Below are 20,016 nucleotides of genomic sequence, written 5' to 3'. Positions count from 1 at the left end.
ACACCGTTAAGAGAGTTTATTTAGTCTGGAAATGTCGTGATGGACGACGACAGGAATAGGAACAACCTATTGATCCATCCTGGTAACGTTTTGTAATCACATATTTTGACAGTTTAACAATCTGGGAGTGATGACCATCACCGTAAACTTAGCATCAACTTCTTTTGTAAAAGTTTGTAAAGCCTCTCCAGTCTTCACATGATTCACATACTTCAGCAGTAATTCAAAAGTGAAAACGCGGTCTATTAAATTTTTCACCTATATTTACCTCTATATAAATAACTCAAAGCTGTTTCTTAGTTGATGGTTAGTTCCGTATCAATGTTGAAATTGTGAAATTGAAAACGAGCAAGTGCTGATACTGGCGCATAAACAGTCACAGTAGGATACATTAGAAATCATCAAGGTTCAAAGATTCGGCTACTTTCTGCACTATTCGCATATTGATCAGCGAAACATATTTCGCGGCAAATGACAATGATAAAAATCTATGTTAGCAAAGATACCGCTGGACTATTTGCACTATGGATGTAATTTAATTTGGAAAAATGATTTATTTAACAAAACCTTCAGAAATAAACATATATTTTGTTCTGGGAGAAAAAATTAATAATAAAGTAGATACGTTATTTTTACTATATAGTACTTAATATACAGTTATTCTTTATTTCTCAAATAAGAAGTGACCATGACGTGGAATTGGACTGATTAGGTGTTTGCTTTTTAAAATGTTATATTTTTGACATTCCTTTTTAATTAAAAAAGAACGCCGTTCCATAATATTTAACATGTCGTCATTTTAACAGTATTACGAATATGGAGGGTTAAAGGTAAGTTTAGTTTCAGTTATTAAAAATAGGATAAATTAACTAGACTTACATTTTGCAGTGAAACTAAATTAATATGCCAAATTCGCAATAAATCATAGAACCTTAAGAAAGAAACTGACGTATACAAAAATTTCACCTTGAGCAGACGACAAAAAATAATCTGCCCTCTGTGTTAATCTTCTTGTGTTAACTCATTTTTCTTGTGTAATCTCTGTGTTAACTTATTTTAGTACGCCATACTTAATTTCAGCAGCATCTTTGTCAGATCCATAGTATATTTAATTGGGAGATTCAAAGTTGATAAAGAAAAAGATATCATAGTCTAAAAAATTCTTCAGAAAGCAATGTTAGAACTTTCTATACAGCTGCATAACAAGTAATAGCCATGGTAGTAATTTCTATAACACTATAGATATGATTAATATATTACGAATGAATTTTAAGTAGGATAAATAATATTACAATAAGATTAAGAGATATGGGCAAGAAATTAATTGGTGGCGTAGAGAAAGTACAAGTAACTAAAATAAATCACAAAATAATATCCTATAATTGAACTTTGACAAGGTAATAGGGAATTATATTAAGTAATTTCAATTAATCATCCAATTTATAGACATTGCAGAAGTGCACGAAAAGATTGCATATCATTAATTCTGAAAAGGTAGCTATTTCGGAAAGTATTCCATTTACTACAGGTGTACAGTTTGTTGATATGGAAAAGCGATATGGCAAAATATGAAAGAAGAGAAAAGCAGACCTATTTTCTTAAGAAGTAAAAGGATATACTTAAAAAACATACATTTACCAAAAAAAAAGCACAAACTGTTTTCATTATTGACTTTTTTGTACTGAAATAATATCGTTAAGTACGCTGGAGGTTTTTAAGGTAAGCCCTTTTTCCACCAAAAAATTAATCTTGCTTTTATATGAAAAAATGTTCTATTGCAACTTTTATTGTAGAATAATTACTGAGGGGAGTATAAAGGAATATATATACAAGGAAGCTGTTATAAAATATCATTTATATATAATACATTTGTAGTACTGTATATGCAAATATGTAATCCAAATAAGGATTGGTAAAACAAACATCATTACCTTTTATTAAAAAAAAATGTAGAGTAGAGTAAAACGGGCGAATATGGCATCATCAATTTCAAAGGTTCACAATCTAACAACCAATATGCTTAGTCGCACGGTGAATGTAGCATCTTAGAGCGTTTATATATGGATATGTGTCGTGAAGTGCTCGCTGTCACATTCCCACTAGCAAAGTATTTACAAGCCGAAATGTCGAATGAATACACATGACCTGCATTGGATAATATGACATCAATTTATAATTAGAAAATTGGGAAATACAATGTTCAAAAAAAAGTTTCAAATTTACTAAAATAAGCTTTAATTTAAAATTAAAATTAAATACAAACTTCTTGATGTAAAATAATAACTACTAAAAATGAACTAGTTTAAGCTGTTTTATTCTTATTGGCTATTTGATATAAAGGCAATCTTCACAAAATTTTTTAGATGGGATGCAGATTTCATTAACACATAGTTGTGGCTGTTCTGACTAGGCAAGCAAAATAAGATCACGCCATTAGTTATCATATAATCTAAAAATTCCACATTGCTCCTTTTCTTGGGGGACAATGAGTTTTCGAAACCACTGGAAAAAATAGCGGATGTAACATAAGCCGACTTGTCGCCGATAATAACTTTACCACCGGGTGGCAGACCATCTTCAAACTCTTGCTTTTTACTTTTGCCCTCAAATATACAACAAGTTGGTATAAAACTACCCTCTGCATTTACACAGGTTGTAACGGAAATGGTTTCTTCCATTTCAGCACTCGTAATATAATTCACCATCTTAGCACTTTATTTTGTCATAACTTTTCCAGAATTATTATTCAGCTGCAATCCTGATTAATCAATGTCGAATATTTTCTGCAGGTTATTAAACAGATTATTTTCACTTAAAACTTTCTCTAGCAATCCAAAATATTTAGCACATACTTGTGTCTTTATCATCTTGTCGTGTCATTCCCTTAGCTGTAGGGGTTGAACGTCCTTGAGCTTTACATACTCCCAGGATGTCTTTTCATAAATGAAAGTTGTTCTGTCATTTTTGTCTCGTTATAAAAAGTATATTTAAAATATCATCAAAATATTTGATATCACAAGCTGATAAAGCAAAGCCTTGCGATGCTATGTTTAGTATGTATCTGGATAAACCAGTTTCTTTTTCAAAAGGAAGGCATCTCTTCCAGCCTAGAGGAACCTAATTTAAATTTCCGGATAATTTTCGTTCTCATTAAAGTTCTAATTGAAATTATAAATTCTAATTATTTCTCGAACGATTTAAAAATCAGAGCGTTTATTAAAAAAACTCCCTGAAAATGTAAAACTTTTAATACATAATGTGTATAGTTAATACTAAAAAGGCTTTTTTTAGAATGTAGAAGCCATCACAAGAAGCTAGGGATATTTTCAATTTGTGTCAGTTGTCCAATCCATAGTCATTTTCAAGTCCAAATTTTAAAGCTATATCAGGTGTTCATTATATTTTCAGGTTAAATTAATGCAATATTAACAAGGAAGGATTTAAAGTTTACATTCAGTATAGCAAAAGTAGAGGAATTTTAATAGATCCCATAAAACTGACGGCACTAAACAAATAATACGAAAAAAAACGACAAGGCGCTATAGAATAATATTTTAATTATTTAGTATTGACCTCTTAATTTTTTTTATTTAAAATTACACAATTTAACAGGTCAATTGAAAAGCCCCCGGCCTACCATAATAAAACACATTTTTTTGGAGAAATTATTTTTTTTATTCAACATAATTCCCTTCAAGGGTGATACAGTGATTATAGTAACCCTCCAACTTTTCCATATTATTTTTTTTAGTACGATTTGTCCTTTGCTTCCCTATAGGCCTCAGTTTCGGTGATCACCTCTTAATTCCACGAAAATTTCTTCCTAGCGAGCTTTCTTTTGAGATCTGAGAAGAGGAAATAGTCTCTGGGGGCCAGATCTGGAAAATACGGTGGATGAGAAAGCAATTCGAGGCCCAATTCATGGATTTTTGCCATCGTTTTGACTGACTTGTGACACGGTGCATCGTCTTGGTAAAGCAGCACTTTCTCTTTCTTCAAATGTGACCGTTTTTCGGTGATTTTATTCTTCAAACGGTCAACTAACGCTATGTAATAGTCGCTGTTGATGGTCCTTCCTTTTTTAAGGTAGCCAATGAAAATTATTCCATGCGCATCCCAAATTCCGACACCATAAACTTACCAGCCGACTGTTGCGTTTTCCCACGCATTGGAGCGGGTTCATCGTATGCAGTCCACTCGGATGACTGTCTATTGGAATTCGGAGTGAAACGATGGAGCCTTGTTTCACCCATTGTTAAATATCGAGGCAAAAACTCGGGTTTATTACGCTCGATCATTTTCAAACACTGCTCCGAATCATCAAGTCGTCGTTGTTTTCGGTCAAAAGTGAGTCGCACTTTGCACCCATTTTGCACAGAGCTTTCTCATACCCAAATATTCTTGAATGATATTATGTACACGTTCAGTTGATATCTTTAGAGTGTCTTCTATTTTATTCAGTTTCAATTTAAGGTCATTCAAAATCATTCTGGATTTTTTAAACGTTTTCGTCGGTAAAAAACACTTTTGGGCATCCACTGCGTTCACCGTTTTCAGTGCTCATTTCACCATGTCTAAACTTAGCATACTAATCTTTGATGGTTCATTTTCCTGGGGCAGTGTGTTGAAACCAACATCAAGCTAAGTTTTTAGTTCAACTTCAAATTATTTTTCCCTTCAAAAAGCAATAGTTTATCAACACGCGAAATTCCTTTTTATCCATTTTTTTCACAATAACAAAGTTGCTTTACTCCAAGTGCTATAATTCACAATGAAAACTAATGATACGATAGCTCTCAAATTTACACACGCATCTTTTGAGGGTTAGGGCTAACTAAAAAACATGTGGATTAAATTCTAAGTAACACCATCTATGTGTCATGCCGGGGACTTTTCAGTTGACTTGATCCATGTGCACTTTAATTTTGCCTTTTGTTTATATTTTATATACTTATGTATTTTACATATTTACATTATTTACATTTATGTATATATTCATTTATATTTGTATTGGATTTTAACTTGATAAATTAATTTTAAATATTAAATTTGGTTTTTATTTGAGTACTAGTGGTCAGTAAATGTGACGTCATATAGTTATCACGTGAAACGGAGGATTAAGCGAAACATTGCACCAGAGCTTACCATTGGAGTTACAACCCTCTGCTCTACACTTTACGCCTTCTGGACAAGTTAATATCACGCAGATATAAGTAGAAGTTAGGTCACATATAAGACAAAGAGTCACCCACAACGTCTCAAATATATTCCATCAACAGTATATTCCATCTACCGGACCATGATGATTTTTAATGTATCCTATTCGCTGGGATTTCATGGTATTTTTTCCGATATAAAACGCAAAAGATGACGAAAATGACGAATGATAAGCACAATGATTTTTGACCTAGTAAACGAATTATACTATGCGCAATTGAACAAATATTACAACCTATTGATTAATACAATCCATTTTCCTTCAACTTCAAATTAAACGATTTATTATACTTTCTGTGTTTGTTAAAAATAATTTTTATTAATTAGGTAGACCGGTAAAAGTTCGACTGATACGTTATACCCGTAAAATACTCGTGCCAAAGTTTAACAATCACAGCCAATATAAACTCAACCCATTATCTGGATAATTAAGCATTAATGACTATTTATCTTATCCGCCTTGGAAACTCGAGTCGGTCTGAACAAGGTTGTATGGAGGAGTCCAATATAGCCCCTTTTATTTTCAGTTTACCCTGGAATAAGACTATCTCTAGACGGATAAGAATCCCTTTACAGACAGTATTGTTCTAGCTGAACAATAAAAGTTTCCAGATTTGTGTCCCAACGTTTATTCATTGAATATGAATACATATTAATTGATTTAAAATAAAGAAGTCTTTTTTTTACTTGAGTAACGTAGAGTGTTGTAAATTAACCTAAAAAACACTATCATATTAATTATTTTAGTAAATCTTCTATAGTCTATTTAGAGTTTTTTGTACATACGTCATCAAGATGTTTAAGGTATTGCCTGCCACATTAATTTGTAAAATCGTTTCAGAATCACACAATATTTTTCTTCTCGTTTTATTCTAGTTAAAAAGAGACACAATGCTGTCTGATTAGTTTAAACATGTAAATAAATGAGCCTGTCAAAGTCGCCCGGTTGTGAGACGTATGTAAAATTCTTGAAAGCTATAGTGATAAGACGTTATAACTCTGACTCTGAGTTTTAGATGTACTATAATGTTAATCTCTATCGGAAGGTTTATGCAGTTTTGGAGGAAAATCCGGACATATATGAAAATTCTATCCCAAAATAGATTAACAAAATTCGAGAATAAGAAATATCGTCTGTTTTCTTTACTTACAAGACATTTATATTTTTGAAATCACAATATTGTTTTAATTTGATGTCTGGTGAAGAAAAAGAAAAAAAGATAAATTGTTCTTGCTTAAGGACAGTTATTAATTGATATGGTTTTGCAGACATATCATTGTACTAAAGGTAAATCTAAAAGTTGTTACGATTTTTCTGTAGATAGTAATTTAATAATTGTTAATCGTATTGATTTCTGCAACATTGCAATTTTATTTGAAAATTGAGGTGAACATGTTACTATTTTAATCAACCTGCTGTATTTACTGTTTTGTAATATATATTTTAGTTGAGAAATATAGAAAAAAGAAATATAAGAGATCAGGACTATATGAATATATAAATGAAGTAATAAAAATAGTGGATGGATTTAAGATGAATCTAACTACATAATTTGTGTAGATGGAACCCATAGGATAAATAGAAGAAATTATGAAATATTAACAATACATTTGTAAACATTTTAAAGCATTGACAAATATTAAGGAATTTAATGATTAATACAGTAACATATGTGACTATTATATTTTCATCTTCGAACTTTGTGTAACTTATTTTGATTATTTATTTTATAGACCTAAGTTATTAAACGAAAAATGGAAATAGTTAATTTAAAGAATGTAAGTATATTTCTTTTATATACATTTCTAAATTATAAAAAATAAATTACCTACTTATGTTCGTTATTGCTTTAATATACATGCTAATGTCAAATAAAATACCAATTCCATATTTGTTGTAAAATTGTTTTATTCCTATATTCTCTGTTTTAATATACAAACATATATTATATCATTTATTATCCCATACTTACGTTCATAACATAAATGTTCATAAAGATCATGTATATTTATATTTGCTCTGAAGTTGTTACAGCTCTGAAAATAATCTTACTTATAATACTTTGTTGTAATATTCAGTGGCGTAGTAATTTATACTTATTAATATTTTGTTAATTATTGAAAGTTAATGGCGATTAGTTAAATGCAATTGAAAAAATATTAGTTAGTGATAGTTATTGAGATAATTTGCATATATTTTAATATGTTTTAATACACAGACATTTATTATTTTAATTAATGCTATGTATAAAATACATTTTTGATTCTATATTGAAAATAATTTGAAAATAAGTTTCGATAACATATCATTTTCAAATTAGCTCTTTTACTCTATTAAGAGAGAAACATGACTAATTTAATACACTGTGGTGGAGTTTTGACTAGTATTAATTGATATCATCACTAGTATTAATTGATATCAATTAATAAATCGAGTAACTCAGATATTCCTAAGAAATTACAATCAATGAATCCACTATACCGAGTACTTCATAAAAGATAGCGCTCTGAGAATATTTTGGGTATTCAGAGATGTTCACTTTCTCCTGGTTTCTAATTTATTTTACTAGGCATCTCTGCTGGCTAATTTTAGTATGTATTATTATTTTTATATATGCTCTTTAAATTATGATCCTGAAGTTTTAAATTTCTTTTCTACTCGCTAGGTCTATCGATAATCACTTCATCAATTTCATTCAATCATTCAATCATTTCCTAGAACATATTTATGTGTACCAGTACATATTTTAGTAAACACTGTGCTTTAATTTTCCTTTTTATTATATATTTTTATATTAACCCAATTATTGGGTCTTGAGTTTCTATAAAAGTGGCTTTCTTTGTAGACGTCTTTAAGCCAATAAAAATCAGCCTCATTAATTTTTAAAATACTTTTTACACTTCGCGTTCAGGAACCCTAGTATTTAGCTGAAATCCACATACGCAGATTTTGTAGTATTCAATTTTGTTCGCCATTTCTTAGTCCATATTTGGATGTATTTGTCCATTTTATATAATGCTGAGTAGTTGAATAAAAAAGTTCATTGATGATTATGATTAATGATGATCATTGTCATAGGTTGCAATAATAATGATATATTAAAATTGTACGGAGGCATACGGCAATATTAAATTTATTCTATAATCATTATTACGTATGTATTAGTTATTCTTATTTACACTTCAGTTATTACGCACTCTTGTATCAATTATTATCAAACTTGATAGTATTGAACTTTACACGTCCGTACTACTTTTTCAATAAATTATTAAATATGAAATATTAAACAATGAAATTTATATACACTAGCAAACGAAGAAATATTCTTACTTTTAACTAAATATGTTAAGTATGTAAATATTAAATAATTACATATGTTAAATAAATAAAATATGTACATAGTCGTTATAATAACTAAATAAAAATAAACGAAAACCTTATTTAACCCATCTACTACACGTATTTTATATTCTACTATATACACACAATTTAGCTTAATACCTACCTAAATATATTTCTCTATTTACAATATTAATTTAACTACTGCCAAATAATCACATTGAAGTCGGTACGAGCATTAAATTAGATTTGTTTTATTCGTAATTTAATTTTGTGTATATATCACAAAATTACTTTATAATTTTTGTATTGTTTGGGCTGGGCGGCGTCTTCTATGTGATAATATTTATTGATTGTATATATGTATTTTATTTTTCTCCTTTTCCTCTCCACTTTTTTTCTCCTCTCCACCTGATAAAATGATTAAGTTATATATTTTAAATTTTTTTCGTTAATCAAACTGTGATGAAATACTATCTAATTAGCACTAATTAGCACTCTATTTTCCACGGCTGGTTGTGACATAGTATTGATTGAGTCATCGATCCGTTTTCGCACATCGTCGGCATTTCGAATCCAGTGTATCAAGCAAGATATGCATCGGACTATGGTAATGACAAGTGGTTATCAGAAGGCGCTAGGTTTGCTGGATGCTAGGACGCTGGATGAGGCAAAACTTCCCATTCAAGGTGCAACAGTGTGTTGTTACCAACTCTTGCAACTAAACTGATTGAAGGATGAAAAGGATGGACTGCTATTGCATTGCCTGCTATTGTTGTCTTTTTTGTAACTATACACCTTACTGATCACACCATATATACAGCAAAACTTTATGGCCATGAATATTTTGATACTGTGTACGTGGATGGTGATTTTTGGCTTTTTGTTCTGGGATTGTCATTGAAAATCCAATTTTCGTTGCCAGTCACAATATGTCATAGAAAACTCTACTTGTTTTATCTAGCGAGCATTTTCAATCAGTTCGCATTCACATTTTCTCTCATTTGGAAACTTTGTTATTGCATCAACAGTAACCGGAAATAGTTGCCTGAAAGTTATTTAAGATTTTGTTTTTATTTACGTTTCTGTCCAGTATTTCTTTCAACGCATTGTTTTCGAAATTTTTTCATATTCCAGACCATTCTTTATCACTGACATCAAAATGGCCAATTTAAACTTTAGGGTATGTTTATATGGCTCGGTGAATGGAGGCAAATTGAAACGAAACAGTGGTGTTTACATGATGTGACCGTTATTTATTGATATAATATAAAATGCGAAAACTACAAATAGATAAACGGGATGGCAAAGGTGTTACATGAAGACGAGGCTTGGGCAGTCGATGGTGGCAAGTGTAAACTCAACGCTGGTCAGATACTGAATGATTCAAGGTACCCTTCAATAACATCCCAGATAAACGCCTCTGGGTTGCCAGATAATCATTATCATTTTATAGTTGGTGCTGCTAGCACCCCACTCGTGTTCAAGATCTGGGAGTATATTTCTAGGTATTTTCCAGACAGTTATTCCATGATGTAAAATTCGATATGTCTCAAGGTCACTAGAAAACCAATAATGAGGATATGGTCACCATACATTTCTAAAAGCGTTTCAAATGTAATTTCGAGCAACTAGCTACAAATAATACTGATCAGAATACTGCTTGCATTTAAGATGTTAAATTTCATTGGATAATTGTATAACCAGAAATATTGCTGTATTATAGCTTATTGTCACAATATTTTTTAACAGTGTCAAAAAATCCTCATGGAATATTTTATTGTGTCGTGAAAATAGCTGAAAATCAGAGTAAACTAAATATAACCAAGAAGCAAAATGTTACCCCACACAGACTTTCAACAGACGTGTTTGGTAGAGTAGTATAATTTTATGAGTATTTTTTCACACCATTTTGTGTAAGATATATAAAATAGAATATTTTTAGATATTCCAATTTCATTAATTGATAAGTTATGCTGAGTGTGCACGTACAGTAAGTTGTAAATATATAGTGTATAACTGCAGAAAAAATATGTATGCTCTAACAGTGAGTCAATTATAGATTCTGATTAATATTCAAATTGAGATTATCACATCAATATAAGCATCTACCTTACCATCATTGATACATTTACATTATTAATTCATAATAGACATTCAAAAATTGTATCAGATTTAGTTAGAGATTATTTAACAATTGTTTAGTAATTCAAAATGATTAACGGAAACATAATTACTTAGTAGTAATTTAAAACTTAAAAAAACTTAAAACTTCAAATACACTATCTTAAAAGGAGGTATCTTTTTTCTAAAGTGCCTACACTTCTTAGTCGATTTGATGGATTATTCCATTAAAATTCCTCGAAATTAGTAACATACCCCTCATTTTTGGCCATACTCTCACTTTATTGACTGTATTTATTTAATATAACAAATCTTGAGAAACATTTGTAACAAAACAAAACAATTTTCAATCAGAAAATTTTTATCCACTTTTTCATAAATGATTTTGAATTTGGTGGGCAACATTTTTCACAGATATATCAACCCTCTTAGTTAGTTTTTATTTATTTATTCCTATAGAATTACTATTCCTAACATCAAAACCTTCATATAATAGAGACCATATTTTCGTAGAATATATATATATATATATATATGGTTTAATGTGTAATAATTAATCTCTGTGTCTGCTGCTAAAGTATTAACCTTTACAGAATAATTGTCAAAACATCGTAACATTTTAATTATAAAGAACTAAATTGCAGCAGATTTAATAACGATCCTTTTAGAATATATAGAATATTTGTAAGAAATTGAATTATTACTTTTAAATTGAAAATTGAAGCTATTGATGGCTCTTATTAAGACACATCATTAAATGAAGCATTTATGAACTAACTAATTATCATACAATCTCACCACTGCTGACGACTGGTCGGTACCTTTCTGCTTTCGAACAATATTAGTATATTTTTTCACATCGTTCTATATAGTATGGATATTTGCTTTTTTGTTGTCTTTCAGCCAAAAGGTTGACTAACATACACACATATTTCTGACGCATTCATTCAAGTCTGCAATTTCCCATTTATCAGAGATCTGGATTTGTTCCTCAAGTAAGAATTGGTTATCAAAATATTTAATAAATATTTAAAATTAAATACCAAAATTCACTAAACCTTCAATATTAAGTATTGATTTTAGTTGTGTTCCAACTATCGTAGGGTGAAGACATATTTTCAATACGCTCCAAGCTCTAGAGAGATACCTTTCTTAAAAAAAGTCCAGTATTTTATTACGGTTATTTAAATGAGTGTTAAAAACGCATAACAGATGCAGCAATCCGTCTTTCAGTGGAACTAAAGTGTAGTGAATACGTGTTTACCTGAAAAGACAAAAACACTGAATATTATTTTTATCACTGTTTTAAAGTTATTTTCCCAAATTTTACAACAGTCCTTTTGAAATTAATTTACAGTATTTTTAGACAAAAACTAGTGCAAAAAATAATACTTGAGTGAAAAATGAAGTGCGTGAAATAAACAATGTATTTATTTTATTTTTTTTATCTTTGGAAGTAAATAAAATAAAATATTAACAATCTAAAAATGGCAAACCATAGCGATTCAACCAAATCACCCGCACACTATGTTATAAGACTAGAATAATCAGCAATAACGCAAACCCCACAAACAGAATGGACTACAGTCATTAACAAAAAACGATTGAGAAGCCTAGAAGAAGAAATCGCGAGGAAACAAACAAGGATCAGTCACTATTGGTTACAGAAACCAATAGAGACAAAAAACGGCTTTAGCAACCTGTCGGAAAAAATTGAAGAGAATATACAATCAAGCCCTGAAAAAGTTGTTCCGAAACCACCACCAATAATAGTCTATAAGGTAGGTGTAATAAAACACATCCATGACCTATTGAAAATGATCACTACGAACTACACAATTAAAACAGTGAGCTATGAAACAATGAAAATCCAATTGTTCGAAGCGAAACACTTTAAAGTTCTAGTAAAAGAATTAGATGAAAGAAACCCAATACCATACATTCAGGCCAAAATCCGAGAGAACATTTAAATTCGTGTTAAAAGGATTACATAACGGGTCGGACTTTAATACCATCAAGGTAGCCCTAGCTGAAAAAAGCCACGAGGTCGTAAATGTTCACAATATACGACATCCCACGACAAAAAACCTCTGCCTATGTTCTATATTGATTTAAAACCTAATGGAAATAATAAGGCGATGTATGAATCACCAAATTGGAAAATAATATTATTAAATTCGAACCATACAAAAAGAATTATACCACAATGCACGAGGTGTCAAGCGCACGAGCACACGAAAACTTACTGTCGCAAATCATAAAGATGCATAAAATGTGCAGGAGAACACAAAACAGGAGATTGTACTCATAAAGTTCGCGATGAAAAAGTGAAATATGCTAACTGTAATGGAAATCATTCAGCGAACTACAAGGATTGCGCAGTTCACAAGCAACTACAGGAGAAATTCTACCCTGCCTTAAGAGAAATAAGGCATCAACAACAACAAAACTAATCCACACTTACCAGTCTACCCACCAGACCAAATCAACCAGACATGCCCAAATGGTTGAAAATGGTTCAGCACAAAATCGAGAAAGCACAAAACACACAACAACCGACAGAAACTAGCAGCAACATTTCTAGATTAGAAAACATGGTCTACTCACAACCATCGTCAGCAAATTTGCCTAATGCCTGAAACCGTTAGCTACAAAATCGTCGTCTGGAATGCCAATGGGCTCCAACAACACGTCAGGGAGCTAAAAATATTCGTAACTGAACAAAATATTGACATTATGATGGTTTTCGAAACACATTTTACGGACAAACATTATTTGAAAATTCCCAAATATAAACTTTATCATACAAATCATAATCATTCAAGATGATATAAACATTTCGGAAAAGAAAAATTCCGTAAAGACTACCTGCAAACCATCAGTATAACCATAGAGTAAGTCCATGGATCATTAACAATGTCTGCTATTTATTGCACACCCAAACATAACAACAAGGCAGAACACTTGATACACACGTGGTACTATAGATTTCTGTACTATAAAAAATATTGATACAAAAAAGTGTCATGCAGAATCATGTTTCGACCTGTCTTCTGATCATTCACCAATAATAGTAACAATTTCTTCAAAAATTAACATCAAAGATAAACCCCCTTCTCTGTCCAATAATAGAACTGGTCCTTACCTAGAGAAAACTTAGACCGAAACATCTCTCTAAACTTACCGCTAAAAACTGAAATAGATATAGAGATACCAGGAATAAACCTTACAAAAAATATACAGGAGGCAGCATATTCCGCGACTCATAACAGTGAAATATTTCAGAAAAAGATAGCAGAAAAAAGAATATTACGACGGAATTGACAGCAGCAAAGGACTTAAGAGAATGAAAGAAAATTTTATAGGGAAATAAAAGAGCTTAAAGAACTAATCCAAATTGAACAAAACTAAGACATTCAAGAATACCTAGAAAACTTGACACCAACTGAAGCTACAGACTATTCGTTGTGGAAAGCAACAAAAAGCTTAGGAGATCCCAGCAGCATCACTCACCTATTAAAATAAAGGAAAATAATTGGGCTAGAAGCAATAAAGGGAAGGCCGACATTTACTCAAAACACTTAAAATATGTTTTTAAACCTTTCCAGTCTCAGCTACATAAAGATGAGGAAAATAACATTACTAGCTTTCTAGATTCGCCATTTCAAATGGACTTGCCGCACAAGAAATCAACGGTCAAAAATGTTAAACAAACAAAAATAAGAGAGATTAATATTAAAAAGTCGAAATGATTAATATCAGAAAAGGGTATAAAACTATTAACATTTATAATTAATGCTACGAATTAATTACTTTCCTAGTATCTGGAAAGTAGCTAAAATATTAATGATTCTTAAACCAGGAAAAATACCAGAAGATGTGACCTCCTACCGACCTATAAGTTTATTACCGATAATCTCGAAAGTTTTCGATAAATTATACATAAAGAAGCTAAATTATATAATAGAAAAAAGAAAAATTATTCCAGATCTTCAGTTTGGCTTTCGCAACAAACATGGGACTATAGAACAAGTGCATAGACTTGTAAACAAAATAAACACTGACCTAAATGCCAAAAGATATTGTTCGGCTGCTTTTATAGACATATCTCAGGCTTTTGACAAAGTATGACATACGGGCTTGCAGGTTAAACTAAAGAAAATTCTCCCTCATCCGAACTATCAGTTACTAAAATCGTATCTCACTAATAGACATTTTAATGCAAGTCAAGGCGATGAACATACCGAATTAAATCTCGTACATTCAGGAGTTCCGCAAGGTAGTGTACTGGGTCCAGTACTGTATCTTCTGTATACGGCCGATCTGCCCACCACAAAAGATCTACTGTAGAAACATACGCAGACGACACGCTGACAACAATCTTAGCATCCCATGAAGATCCAGTCACAGCATCAACAAACCTACAAATCCACCAGGACCAAATACAATTATGATTGAAGACATGGGGTATTAAAGCCAATGAAACAAAATCCACGCATGTAACGTTTACCCTGCGGAGAAGAACATGTCCACCAGAGAATATCAATCATCGTCAACTCCCCCAAGCAGAGCATGTTAAATATCTTGGTATGCACTTAGATCGACGCCTAACCTGGAAGGAGCACATACTCTCTAAACGGAAACAACTTGGACTTAAATTGTATCAAATATATTGGCTCATCGGGCGCAAATGCAAGTTATCATTAGATAACAAAGCATTGCTATATGAGTCTGTACTCAAGCCCATTTGGTCTTATGGAATCCAACTATGGGGTACCGCTAGCAAATCTAATATATCCATCATTCAACGGTTCCAAAATAAGGTGTTGCGTGCCATTGTTGATGCTCCGTATTATATTTAAAATAAAGTGATTCAACGCGATATTCCTCTAGAACCTATAACGAGTGTAATTCAACGTGTTTGTGTGAAGTACTTCGAAAGAGTGTCGGTGAATCGCAATGTACTCGCTAATCAGCTAAATTTGCCACTTGATAGTGAAGTGCATAGACTAAAACGTTTAACTCCACCTGATCTGATTACTGGACATATGTAAACTTTAGAATAAGCTTTAAAATAAGACTAATTAATTAAGATAATATTTTATTCAGAAGATTGCTTAATGAAGTGATTTTCCACATGCCATGTATATATAATATCGACATAAGAAATACTTATTGTCAATAGGGCAGATTGTGGAATCACGAAGATTAATTAAAAAGGTATTGATTTTATTGGTTTATTAAAAATAGTTAAAAAAGTACCGTCAGCATTGAAGAAAACTATAATTGTACCTGTTGATGTATTTACATTCATTAAATGAAATATTCGGGAATGTATTTATGACTAGTTATCGCACTGTGTTTTTCATATATAATATTAATTAAAATAATAATTGTCTTTATATTAAAAAATATTAAAATAACTTAAAAACTCTAATAACTAATAACCAAACTATTGATAAGTCCAAATTAATACACCACTGAATTATAACAACTTCAGAGTAACAAATATAAGTATACATGATCTTAAATATGAAATAATAAATGAAGATACATCTTTGTATATTGAAACAGAAAATATATGAATAAAACAATTTTGAAATTGATAATTGATTTAGCATGTATATTAAAATATTAACGAACACAATTAGACAAATTATTATTTGTTATATTTTTAAAAACTTAGGTATATAAAGTAACTAATAAAAATAATTGATAAAAGGTTTAAAAAATAAAACGTCATATATTTTTTGCATTAATCATTAAACACCATAATACTTAACGATGCTTTAAAATGTTTAAAAATTTACTATTAATAATTCAGATCTTATTCTATTTGTCTTATGTGTACCAGCTATGCAAATTATGTAGTTAGTTTCATTTTAAGTGTGGCATATTTTCATTGCTTCATTGACGTATTCAGTCTTCATCTTTTATCCATATCTCTCACCCAAAATATATATTTAAACAATAAATAGACTATACTGATTAAAATAATAATTACTTTACCTAAATTTTTTAATAAAATTGCATTATTTTTGCTTTATGTATTATACTCTTCGATCTCACCCTTTCAGATAGCTCATGTTTAATTTGCCTTCTTTCATTTATCTGCTACTTTGTTTTATGTCCCACGTAGTAACTAACAACTCATTAACAAATGGGGAATTAATACATATATCATATCAATAATGGAGATGTTCAAATTAACGCGTTTATTATATATAATATTCGGTTAGTACTCTGTTAAGAAATGTATTTACTAAAAAAACCTGAAATGAACCAGATGTTGATTCCACTAACATTTACAGAATAATTTTAATAATAGAACAATGTACAATGTTATACCATCATTCCAGAACCATATCAATCAATACTATCAGTTCTTAAGCAACAACATTATCTCTTAGTTGCCCTCTGTATACTAGACATCAAATTAAATCTAAAATTGATTTCTACATTCTAAATATTTTGTAAATAAAAAGGAGAGACGATTCTCGTTTTTCTCTAATATATCGGATTCTTCTTACACAGCCGTATATACCTTCCGATGAAGCGGATACATTGATTTATTCTCTCTCTAAAAATTGCAAAATATAATTTTACGTGATCATACTACCTACCTGACTAAATTTACCAGAACTTTTAATAGCTCCAACAATATAGGATTAAAAAAAATAGCACTGCTTAAAATTAAATAACTTCTCTTAATAATATTATGTTAATAAGTTACTTTAGGTTAACTAAGTAAACTAGTCAACGTCTCTATCAACGAATACAGTTTGTAGCATAATAATGAACGTCATGTTTGTTCTTAAACGTTTCGAATGATTGAGTCCATTACGATGTTGGAAAGTAGAGAATAGCCGTTATCTCCTTGGCTAACACTGGTTCGAACTTGGATTTGACATATCATTTCGCACTCGCACACAGCTAATGGAACTATCGTAAGACCATTAAATAAGTTTAATGAGTCTTAGAGGAACTTGTTCAGCTTCCAAAGCTGCTCAGGTTGAGAACTTGTGTATTCAGTCGAAGGTAGAGCGAAAATCTATAAAAACAACAATCGCGCGCTTTCCACGTCTAATAGATAAATCCTTTGAGCTACTATCGGATTGATACTGGCGACTAATGAGTCTAGAAAGTGGCATCTATGACCGACGTAATAAGTCGATTCAGTCCAGATACACACGTTCTTGCTTATCTAACTTTTGAGATTTACTATATTGGGGATTGCATCAGTTGTCAATACTTTCCTCTGTTTTTCATCATTAAATTTTAAGCTATATGGCTCTACATTGTACACTACATCATGGTAAATGATAGAAGCTTCAACGTCTGTATCAGCGAATACAATTTGTAGTATAACAATGAACGTCATGTTTGTTTTTAAACGTTTTGAATGACTGAGTCGATCATTACGATGTAGCAAAGCGGTGAATAGCCGTTATCTCCTTGGCGAAGAGTGGTTCGGACTTCAAATGGATTTGACAAATCATTTCGCACTCGCACACAGCTAATGGAACTATCGTAAGATGCTTAAAGAAGTTTAATAACTTTTAGACGAATATGTTCAGCTTCGAAAGCCGCCCAGGTTGAGGAACACTGTATTCAGTCGAAGGCAGAGAGAAAATAAAATAAAGCAACAATCACACGCTTTTCACATCTTATATATTCGCCCACTAGCTGGCATAACGTGCAAATCTTATATACATAACCTTAATTTTGTCAAAATCCTACCTAATCAGCTCCATTTGTCTCCTCTCGAGCCCATAAAGTCTCATTTATATCATCTTCTATATTTCAAGCGGCTTAGTGAAACTTTTGCCTCCTGTTTTGAGAAAAACCAGAAACCTGAAGACGTGTAATTTGGCACGCTTAAAGTAAATATCGAAAAATAATTTCTGAGCCTAAAATTTTTGTGTATCATTCGATACAAATAAATAAATTCCAATAAAATGAAATACGCCCAAATTAAGCAAGCAGGAATGGCAAAATCTAACTATGTTAGTTGAGGCTTCTAGCATTTATCATGATATAGTCTGTAGATATCAATGTAGAGCCATATAGCTTAAAATTTAATGATGAAGAAAAAAGAAAAGTATTGACAGCTGATGGATTCTCCAATATAGTAATCTCAGCAGATAATAAAAAACATTTGTATCTTGACCTAATCGACTTATTACACATTACATTAGTCGCCAGTATGAATCCAATAGGAGCTGGAAGGATTTAGAACGATTCATAGTGATGTAGATAATATTTTCATAATCCTTTTGTATATGGAAGAAGGAACTAAAAGTAGCGCAATTATTGTTTTCATTAATTTCCCCTTAAAATTGACCAAGCTTCTTCAAATATCTTATGATGGGTGGGGAGAGGAAATGTCCACCCTTCAACATTTCCTCTCCCTGAACTGTCGTCCTTCCTGGCCGATCTTCTGTATATGTTGTGCCTTTAATTATGCTGGAATTCTTCAAGTTATAGTTCGCATTACAGCACTGACAGTGATACTCATGCTTGCATGTAACTGATTGAAATAATCACTAAACACTTTGAGAAATATTAAAAGGAAATATTGAAAATTACGAAATATATTCGATTTGGATTAGATTTTATTTATTCAACCCATAAAAGGCCCATCGGCCTCGAGGGCTCTTTAAGACCTATGCAGTACATCGTTACATTTTAATATTACCGAACAAACAATATAAAGAACAAAACAAAAACCTTATAGTTAATTTAACATAAGTATGAGAATAATATGGAATGAGAAGTTTCAAATTCATAAGTTAACAGTAGTAGTATTCATAATCTATTATATGTTTTGGAGTACTCCGATAGCAGCCAAATAGTTCATCAGTTGTTCAAGGTTCTCGAATTGCAGAAGTTTTTTTATAGATCCTTTCAGGCCAGAGAGTCGTCTTTGGAGGTAATGCATTTGGCAATCAACCAGGATGTGTTTGATGCTCAGCGGGAATCTGCATCTATTACAGACGGGCGGATATTCTCCATTGAGTAGAAACTCATGAGTCAGCCGGTAGTAGCTTATTCTGAGTCTAGAAAAAATACCCCATTTAGGCCTGCTATAGTTACAAATGTTTAGACCTTGGTAAAACAACAGTTCTTTTACCTCGCACAATTTGTTATTGGGGATCATTAAGTCTCATTTTTTTATACAGTACGGTACAATATGTATTCAGGTCCCTTCTCCAGTATAGAAGGTTTTCCAAAAATGATCCTTCCCTTTTCCCCACAAGATAATCGGCTCTTTCGTTACCTTCGATTCCCATGTAGGTTGAAACCCACATGTAGGTAATATTCTTGATGCCATT

General features: G+C 31.3%; 1 protein-coding gene across 1 annotated transcript in view; it reads right to left on the bottom strand.

Moving 5' to 3' along the window:
- The window catches only part of LOC143190363 (uncharacterized), a 108,345-nt gene that overhangs the window by 28,746 nt on the left and 59,583 nt on the right, over positions 1–20,016 (bottom strand). The window lies entirely within an intron of this gene.

The sequence above is a fragment of the Rhynchophorus ferrugineus genome, unplaced genomic scaffold (genome assembly GCF_030347505.1).
Source record: "Rhynchophorus ferrugineus isolate W39M unplaced genomic scaffold, kcgeb_rfMv2 rfM2, whole genome shotgun sequence".
NCBI classification, from domain to species: Eukaryota; Metazoa; Arthropoda; class Insecta; order Coleoptera; family Curculionidae; genus Rhynchophorus; species Rhynchophorus ferrugineus.
The sequence above is the reverse complement of the archived record's forward strand: the minus strand, read 5'-3'. Positions and strand labels throughout refer to the sequence as shown.